Source organism: Idiotropiscis lumnitzeri, chromosome 14 (genome assembly GCF_059441095.1).
Source record: "Idiotropiscis lumnitzeri isolate Australia: NSW breed Sydney's pygmy pipehorse chromosome 14, RoL_Ilum_1.0, whole genome shotgun sequence".
Lineage (NCBI taxonomy): Eukaryota > Metazoa > Chordata > Actinopteri > Syngnathiformes > Syngnathidae > Idiotropiscis > Idiotropiscis lumnitzeri.
The window spans coordinates 6216809-6227910 of NC_142404.1; positions in this window are offsets into that span (position 1 = coordinate 6216809).

Sequence of the window (11102 nt, forward strand, 5' to 3'; positions counted from 1 at the left end):
TTTGTGGCGTTTCACAAGTGTAAATAAAGAAAGTTGATTTAGGAATAATACTTCTGGCAGAATTTGCCTTCATTTATTTGATTCTGATATATTATTATTTTAGTTAAATCAATATTATTGTGCAATATTGACATTTGGGGGGGGGGGGTCTGTGTGGCCGACTGGTTAGCACGATGGCCTCACAATGCAGAGGTTGTGGGATCGATTCTGGCTTCGGCCTGCCTGTGTGACGTTTGCATGTTCTCCACATGCCTGCATGGATTTTCTCTGGGTACTCCAGTTTCCTCCCACATTCCAAAAACATGTGTGGTAGGTTGATTGAACACTTAATTGCCCCTGTCTTTGCCTGGCCTTGTGTGTGTGAAAAGACTCAACAGGATGTACTGAGTTTTAGACCCACAAAAGGAGCATCATCTTTCTTCGCAAACAGTGTATCGCCATGGCAACAGTGCGTGAGGAAATAAAAAGCTTTCAATTATTTTGCATCTTCAACATCTGTCGATGAAACACTCAAACTCTGAAGACGATCGGATAAATTACGTAGGAGGACTTCATTAGAATCTGACCTCCATAAAAGGCCACAAATTATGTTTAGCATATATAAGACTTTGGTGTAGGTCTTGGGCAGTTTCGTATGCTCCCAATTTTTACAGATATAGATGAAACGTATAACCAGGATTTTCCATTCATGTTTAGGGTCTCAAAAATGTGATTCTTTGCAGGGAAGAAAAATTGCTACAAAAACAGTAGGGACCTTGCAGCGGTTGCTTCTCTGCCTTAATTACAATGGTCAACAGGAAATTTTAATCAGAGATGGCTTCACGTGTCCCCAAACATATTTTTTATGCTGATTTAAAAAAAGTCTTGACTTTTTTTCTTTCTAGTACATAATGTTTTTTAAGATATTTCGGGCCCGAGCAGCGACAGCTGCAAGGTCCCTATTGTTTTTGTAGCAATTATTCTTCCCTGCAAAGAATCACATTTTTGAGACCCTAAACATGAATGGAAAATCCTGGTTATACGTTTCACCTATATCTGTGAAAATTGGGAGCATATAAAACTCTATTACTATTCTCTGCAAAGTTACCATGTATGGCCGTTGCAAATGCAGGAGGAAATACAACGGGAACGTGACAATGTGTCAACTCATCTGGACAGGCAACACAAACGTGAGGCTCAATTGTAAATATTTGTGAAAAAATGGACTAAATTTGAACGTGGGTGGTTCCAGCCTAATGCCAGCAATATGCACCATCTATATATACACACACTTGCACACGCACACACAAACATAAAGTCATGTTTGAACTTTTTTGTGCTTGTTCCGAATAAGACCTTATGAAAACATGCTTGCTCTCCCCAAAAATATTAAGTTAAAAGGACAGGATTGGTTAGAGGTTCTTTTTTCCCACCAAAATGATTGCTGCCTTTGATTATGACATTTATGTTACAACAAAGTCCTCTAAGAGTCATACAGAATCACATATATGAAACATAAATGGATAAAATAAATGTTTTTTTATCATATTTTACAATGTTTGATTATTTTATTAGACCTGTGTCGTTAAAACATGATTTATAGAATTGTCCTCTGAAGTGATATTTGGCAGTCGGTCACACTGACAAGCATACAACAAAACAACAACAATAATAATAATAATAATAATAATAATAATAATAATAACAATAATAATAATGATAATAATAATAATAACAATAGCAAGAAAAAGAAAGAAAAAGAAAAAGAAACTGCATAATAACAATAATAATCATAATAAAAATATTAATAATAATAATATCATCATCATCATCATATGAGCAGTAAATTGCATCAAAATAAACAGAATCCACAAGGTAAAGTGAAGTGCATGGTTTATGATACAGAAAAAAAAAATAACAATGACAGACAACTGCTCTCACCATATATACAGCAGCTGTGATAGAGGTTGGTACAATAAAGTGCACATTTCACAGTAATGAGGAAAAAGAAAATAATAACACGGAAAACCTTCTGCTCTCTGCCGCTTTTAAAGCCCGAATGGTGAGAGGCGCAATGGGGAAAAATCTTTTTTGTTGGGGGGACAGCTAAGCGAAGGCTAGAAGGAAGAAACTTATAGTCCTGGTTCAGACGGTGTGGATCGTCCCTAAAAATGGACATTGCTTTGTTAAGCACATGAAATTTTCATCCAGGCTGCTGTAATTCACCCCCAATTACTTTGGAAAACTGTGTGCACAATTCTCATAAGAGAATTCTTGTCCTTGATAAAAAGGTTTCCGGAACAACAGAAAATGCCAGACTCACTAATATCACTGTCGAACATTTTTATCCTTTTTATCTTGAGCAAGCTTCCTCAGACCGCTGACCTTTTTTGCAAAGCATCTAAGAGTTCTCATCAAATTTGACATACTTGTAGTTGTTAACCGGTTCGACTGGCTGGTTATGAATGAAGAACTGGGGACGAACGTCTAAAATCAATGTGAGCCTCTGTGAACCGGTTGAGTATGAAAGTTTAAAGAGCTTCTACTTAGTGATGTGTGAGCCATTACTGAGTCAAACTACTGCGGCAATTAACAATGTTTTTCATTTTCATGAGGTTTTATTTGGAGTTTTTTAATTGCACGCTCGCCGCACACGACCGACACTCCAAAGGTTTCCCACCGCTGATCGTAAAATGGATTTGCATGCCATACAAAGATGGCAGAAGGAATGTGTGAAAAAAAAAATGTGGCAAGGAACGAACACAAAGGCGAGTTGTCTGTCAGGAGGTTGCCACATGCTGTCACATTGGCCCCTTATTAGCACCGCGAAATTGTCTTTCCTGCACACACACGTACACGTGCACACGTTATAAATCATTAGCCGTTTGTCACATTCTTCCTGGTATAAAACTTGTGGAAATCTGCCTTTTCTTCTTAAATATAGCAACTTTTCATTTCACTTGCATGCCAATATAACGTGCTGTTTGTTTCGTTGTATTACACTCGGAAAACAAGCCAACAAGCCGAGACCACGTGCGCAGTTGGCCACTGAGCAATAAAAGTGAGCGAAAGAAGAACAGAGGATGAAAATGAGTCAATTCAGCAGGGAGTCAAGTCAGCACTCTGCCTGTAACAAAATCACGACACAGGCAAGGACAACAATTTTGAGATGTGGAAGCCTGTAAGGCTTTTTTTTATAAAAATGGAGCCTCCAATTATTTGGAGGAAACAAAAGCTGAGACAGCTTATAAGACCTTCATTTCCCAAAAGGGAACCCACCTGAAAATGTTATTTCGAAAAGACATGCAGTTCAGTGAAACAAATTAATTCATATTAAGTGTGGTAATAACAACGATAACATGTTACAGCCATTAAGAAAGAATTGATGAGCAGGAATGAAAATTTTGAACATGGTGAAGGGAAAAACTATGCGAACGACTTAGCAACCTTTAACAAACCCTGACCAAAAAAACATTTGCTACATTTGCTAACATTCGCAAGCCTATGCTGTTCAGTGAGAACCCACAGATACGTTTTTTAAGCCTGAGTTTTTTAACTCAGGATGCAAACATTTGCAGCAATGCGAGCTTTTGTACCATGCCACTCACTAATTGCCACGTTTAAAATTGCAACGGAATTGTTGAACTTTGTATACAATTTCTTACATAATTCTCATTTATGCGTGACTTCATTTGTTGATTCGCATTTGTCCGCAAAGTGTAGCTCAACCTGAAAATGGTACGGCTCTTGGGATGTTTGGCTGCAGATTTTCTTTGTCCCGTCAACCTAGTGAACCCTCAAAGCACCCGCAAGAATGTCAAAAATGTCTATGTGTTTGCAAAACGTTCTAAAAGAGGAGCGTTGAGAGGAGCTGATTATGTTATTGTTGCTATAATCCGGTTGATGACGAACAAGGTGCGACCACTGCATGCGTGCCGACAACGACGTTAAATTAAAGCCACAAGAAAACCAGGTGAGGAGGTGCCAAAAATAGCATTTACCTCTCACAACTCTCTCACAGGCAAACTCTCACATTCCTCAAACCCTCATTCGCCAATAAAACACTCACACACAGCACAAAATACTCTCTCAGGAACAATACACTGACCAAAATCCATTGTATAGATTCTCACACATACCAAAAAAGCCTCTCATGTAATTGATAAACGCTTACTTGCATAAAAATACCTTCTCTCGCAAAACCGCTAACACTCACTTTATATATATATATATATATATATATATATAAAACTGTTGCATTCTGTCCTTACCAAAAAAACAAAAAAAAATATACCGCTCTCTTGCTTTATAACATTTTCTTACGCTCATCACAGGAACTCTCACACTGACCAATGACAAGTCAATCAAAAAGGTCTCTTACATACACATCAAAATCCTCGCACCCGCAATACATATAACCGAAAACCTTTTACTCTCACACTAAAAAAAAAATCTCATATTCACCAAAAAACTCGCATGCACCAAAACACTGTCACACACACACCAAAAGCCTCTCTTAATCATCAAAAGGACTTGTTGCATTCACCACAAAACCTCTCACCAGCCCGCTAAAATTCTCACACTCACCTGAAGACAAAACACAAACACCAAACAACTCTCATTCACCGATAAAACTCTCACATTTTACCTTTTAGGGAAGTTTTACACTCTCCCCCAAAAATCTCTCACTAAAAAACTCACATTGACCCAAAAACAATGTGATTCACTAAAAACCTCATGCCCACCCCAAAATTCTCACTTTCACAAAATCCCTCACAGTCATTAAAGAAAAAAAGAAAAACTCAAGAAATCAAATTGACATGCCCGTTATCTGTCTTCACTTTTATAAGATGATGACGATAATGATGATGATGATCGTGATTACATTTCTCGGTGAAGGCTACATGGCGAGTGTGTGAAGTGTGATTAATTTGGAGGCCATTTTATTTCAGATGTACGCCGCTGTCAAGGCCACGCACTGAAACAACACAAGCACGTTGACGTTCATGTTTGTACACTCAAGGTCCTTTTCCAAAAGGTCACTTTTACATTGATGTTGTTGCTATAGTTACGTGACGTTTGTTTTCCAGCGTCAATGATGGATGATTTCTAAATAAATAATACTACATATTGTATTGTGTATAAAAGAGGGATACAAATGTAGGTGTACCATTTTAAATATGATGAAAACAACTTCAATAAGTCAAAATCGGACTACTATCGAAATAAAAATTAAATGCAATGCTATATGTGTTCGAACTTCTGATATTAACATCTAATTTGTTGTAGTCTAGTTTCTACGCTTAAAGTCAAAGTGTTTTTTTATTTGGCATTATGCAATCCGGGTTTTTGGAGTTGATCAGAGATCATAAAATTTAAAAAAAAGAAAAAATTTTTTAAATGCTATAATTTTGTGATTGGATGATTGAAGTCACGGAGATGGAACCTTCGCCTCCCAGTGTAAAGGCTTTCCATTCACACAACACATGCCAAGGCTAAAAACAGATTAGCTTCCAGGCTCACAAATACATAATAGCAGTACTGAACGACTCCAGAGCGCTGTAATGCCATATTTCGCGTATCCGATCAATGACGTCATTGCTAGATCGCCCAAATTATGACATTACAGTCGATCAGCAATTATGCCTAAAAAACGGTTTTGATCCACTTGAACAGATCGATCATAAAACCTACTTTTTATTATTTAATCTATTGACTTGCATCTCTTGTGATTTCAAGGTCGGGAACAGCATGTTACTTTCATGAATATATTTTTTTCTTTGACAGCAACCCAAAAGAATGGGGGTGAGGTCCGGTCTTATCTGCTATGGTTACATTTCTAACTATATGGTTCCTAATATTTTACATCTTAAAGATAAAGATGTCCTTTAATAGTCCCACAATGGGGACATTCACAGTGTTACAGCAGCAAAGATATAGATCGGCGGCGTAATGTAGCCGTTAATGTATGACATTAGCAGCAGACATTTATAAAAAGCATGCACAGTATATACGTATATACACAGATCCCCATGTATATACACACTTACATCCCACAACATATACAAGTGTAAGGAAACACTCCTAATGTCTGTCCATGGTAAAGAGGGGAAATAAATAAAAACGCTGCAATGATAAAAAAAATACTGAATGATTGAAAATCCTGCAATGATAGAAAATACTGCAAAGATAAAAGTACTGTAGTGGTAAAACTCCTGCAATGATAAAAAAAAAAATAAATAAAAATACTGTAATGATAGAAAATACTGCAAAGATAAAAGTACTGTAGTGGTAAAACTCCTGCAATGATAAAAAAAAAAAAAATACTGTAATGATAGAAAATACTGCTGTGATAAAAGTACTGTAATGATAAGAATACTGAAATGGTAAACGAAATACAGCTTATGTGCTTTGTGCGAATAAGTGGCTCAGATAATGGATGCATGAATGCATAACAAATATAATATACATCATTGTTGAACATGATGAAACATTGAAGGAAACATGACTGTCTGATTGAATAGTATAAGAGTGCTTTGCTTTCTATAAAATCTCATTACAAACAGAACTCCCTATAATACAATTCAAAGAAGAATCTATAATTAAAAAAAATACAGTAAATAAATGAAGACCTGTCTGCCAGTGGCATTCAAAACAAAGCATTATTGTGTTTGTCAAGGCCAAATTTGGGATTCATTTAAAGTCATGCCTAGAGACATGAGTTTAATTTGTTCCAAATGTGTTTCCTCTTTCACTTAGCATTAGCATTGAGATAGCAGACTAAAGGCAAACAATGTGAGTTAATGTTGATTGGAGACTCAAATTGTCTTCTGGTCATATTTTAGTATGAATGCTTGCATATTCCTTGCGATTGACTGGCAACATGTCCACTCTCACTGCAGATGAACGGCGAAAGACGTCAGCTCACCCGTCACACTAATGATGACATGAACTTCAAGAAAACTGAAATATTAATGGATTGATTATGATATTACTGGCCAACAAACACTTTTAAACATTCAAATTTCATACATATTTTTTATGCTGTTTTAAAACTTTACTTTTTGAGATATTTTCATTTATTGGGTTTAAGTTAGACCTTGCACAATATGGATTTTACCATGCATAATACTTCAAAATTGTTTCAGAAAAAAACTTAAACCATAAATATGACAAAATATTTTGCAATATTCCACATTAGCATCCATATTATTAATATTTGCATTATTATTATTATTATTATTATTATTATTATAAAACTTGATATGCTAAAGAAAATCAAAGGCATTTTCTGAATGAACTAAAAAAAACTATCTAGAAAAGTCTACTTGCATCTCTGATTAAAACGATGTAATTTTCTAAATTCTTAAAAAAAACAAATTTAAGTTTGTCATAAAATGTATGTCCCTTGTTTTTATGAGTGACAATAAAGGGTTAAGAAGCCCAGATCCTGCCCTTTCTTTGAAATGATTCAGCAAATAAAAGGGTAAATAAGGTGTGAGGAATAAAAATAATGAACATGGTTGACCACATCCTTATCTCAACAAGTATTCCTTTCACTTAGCGAGTCTGCAACAGTGATGACGCACGATTACTCATCAAACGTTGCGGTGAATTAACATCACTTTGGATGCCATTTTCCAGATAATCAGCTCGTGTCCGCGCGTGGGTGTTCATTGGCTCCCCTTCCACCAAATTTTACCAGCAACGGTAAACGCATGGCGAGGAAGGCAGATCGCAGCACGTCTTCATACCCAACACGCTGACCTCGAGCCAAGACGACAAAAGCGCAGTGTTAAAATGAAGCCTGGTTCGGACTTTGGCCTTGTGGTTGAGTGCGTACCTTGTTCTTACTTGACAGTGGTGGTATGTACAAATTCTGTGTTCAATTTTTCAGGTACTTTACTGGTGACATGGTGATTTTGTGGTTAGCACAACTACCTCACATTTCTGAGGTTGGTGGTTTGAATTCGGGCTCTAGCCTTCCGGTGTGAAATTTGCATGTTCTGTCTGTACCTCTCTCACAGTGTCAATGAAATGATTGCATCTTGAGATTATTATAAAGGCTAGCATTTGAATGTTCTTCTCAAATGACTGTCATGCCGTCATGCATTTTACGACTAAACCTAGCGGTCTTCATCAGCACGTGAGACGGGCCAGGTGACCTTTGGGTATTTCTTCGGAGGTTAAGCGTCACTGCTTAATGTCAGCCCTCCCAAAAGCTTCCCAGCGGGAACGTGACCCCCCCCAACCGCCGAGGTCGACGCCACGCTCCTTGGATTGCATTGTGTTTGAAGTGAAACCGTGCGGGGAAGTGCTGATGCCGCAGTAAGAGAGAGAGAGAGAGAGAACCAGACTGCATGTCAGCTGTCATTGTTAGACAGATGGAAGGACAGCCATGACCTCATGTCATGTGACATGTGACACCATCAGGTCGTCATGGGGACACATCACATTGACTGCACGATGAAGAGATGGAAATGGAGAGCACATGATACTCTACATGCTACAGAATGTGTCTGTGTGTGCTTGTGTGGGTGCGTGTTTCTCTGTTGACACGTGTAACATTGTCCTTATAAACACCAGTTAGCTACTAAGAACGTGACTGAATGAGAGCAATGATAAAACTGAGTCTATCTGTTTAATCTATCACACGCAGCCACATGGTCGTGGGTGTAAGGTAGTCTCCAACTGCCCATGTCACATGCCCTGCTGACTACATCATCTGCAAGGGGAGATCTTGCACTTTACCTGCCACGGACCCCATTTCAAGCTCATATCTCAAGTTCATATCTCTCCCATAACTGTTCAGATTACACAAGATTTATTTTCCATATAAGGAGTCAGTTGTCAAAGATCTTTCTCAAATGCTTTGGCTCATTTTCATTGACTTAGTGCTTTTGCCAAAAATAACCTGGATGGTTTGGCACAATGCTCTTGATTAATTTTAACACTTGAATAGGCTTATTTACATGGGATGATTTCCACAATGAAATCGGAGTCAATATTACAAAATTCATAATTTAGGAGAAAGAATATTCTTATATGAGAGGAAGTCATTTTATAAAAATGTTGTGAGGGGAAAAAAAAGTCTTCTGTAGATTCTGGATTTTACAGTTTTTTTTTAGCATTACCTTACTCTTTCACAGCATTTGGCAAATGTTGGCATGCGAATTACACTCAACTTTTTCTGTGATTTTTTTTTTTCATAGCCACATGACTTTTTTCCTTACAATTAAACCTTTCCTTTTCTTTTTTTGTGTGCATTTTTTGTATGGCCCAATTATAGCAAAGTTCGGCATCTAGCTAACATGGACCAGTCAGCATAAATGAGGACCATTACAAGTTAGCCTCTCAGCAAGCTAATTTTCTAACATGTTCTATGACACAATCATTTGATGATTCAATTGAGAAACGTTGTTTTCGGGAATATGTTAGACTTCCACTTTCATTTCCTCTTCGTAATATTGGGTTGTGGTCATTCATTCTTTGAGGAACAAAGCGCTCGCTTTCTTGTCGCCGCCATTGCTGCGCTTTAGCCTCACGCTTTTCTTTGTCGGCTTGCAAACGAGGACTGCGGCCCCATCTTTGTGTGTGTGTGTGCGCGTGTGTATGTTTTGCGTGCACGTGTGTGTGCACAAGCTTGTGTGTGTCTTTGGTTTGGAATTTGTTGCCTGGCAACAGTGCGCACAATACACCACACTTTTTGTATAAAGACATAGAAATAGTGAGAGTGATGTGGACAAGTGTGTGAATATGTGTGTACGTGTGAGCGTGTGTCCACTAAAAACCTGAGAACACTTTTTCCACTGCTGTACATTTGCTTTACTTTCATGTGGAAACCTGCCACACATGCACAAACACACACACACGCGCGCACACGCATAGTGTGAATTCTTCATTCACAGAGGACAGCACTTCCTGACGTTGCATAAGCGCAAAAGAAGATGAAGAAGCTGAATGGAAAGTGGTGATAAGCAGTTGGCTGTTGTGTCACAGGACACAGTCAGTGACCATGAAAGTTCCACGGGTGTTAAAACGGGGACCATGTTAGCACACCGACCCCACGCCGAGGGTGGTTTCATCATTGGTGAGCGGTCAGGGCCAGCGATGCTTTCTACCTGCATTTACCTCCGACCCCTTAAACTGAGATGTTAGTTTATTCCCAACAGTAATTTTCTTCATTTCTTATTTAGTTCTCCTGGCTATACTGATTTCAGTAAAAAAAAAAAAAATTTTGTCCAATCAAATTTCTGCCTCTACATGTTGCTGTGCTAATTCAATCTCCCAACAGCTTTTGGAGTGGAATGGATTGGATCAAATTTATTGTCACTACACATGTCATGAGTACAGTTCAACGAAATTCAGTTCACAATTACAACCGGTACAAGAGACTTAAAAAAAAATAAATAAAACACAACAGCCGAAAAGAATGGGAAGCCTGACGTGTCGCCAGATAGCGCCTCCTAGATTAAAAACACAAACATCAATGTACATAAAGAACATTTTTGTCAGTCTCAAGAACAATTTAAAGGCTTTGATTCATATAGCGTACATGTATTTATTTGAAAATGTCAAAGACAATACAGCCTTCAGTAAAGCGAACCTACATATTTGTTTTGGAAGGAAACTTTTTTTTTTTAAATTGATGTTTTAATTGCTTGCATGCAAAGAAATGAGCCGTCAAGTGTGAAATAAGCCAAGTCCTTTGCTATTTATTTTCATATTTTTAAATAATAATATCCTACTCATAATCAGTCATTTTATCCCATTAACAACGAACGTATATATAACCTGGTCTGCTAATGCCGCTTTACTCACTTCAGCGTGAAGTGAAGACACCGGTGGCCATCTTGTGTTGCTACTCGCTAAGTGTGCCTCACTCCAACACATTGATTTCTCTGCGGCGTTTTCATGTTTTTTTCTGTCTCTACAGTGAAAATGTACGTGTACCAATAAGTCTGAGAAAAGCGCCACATGCACATTTCATATTTCAATTTGCTGCGAAATGAAATTCAAAGTTACGATTCACCGTACTGAGATAATATACTCTAAGTGGTTGTTTGGCAAATATATAACAATGTTGAAGCGGGGAACAAAAAAGTTGCTTGTAAAGCTGACAA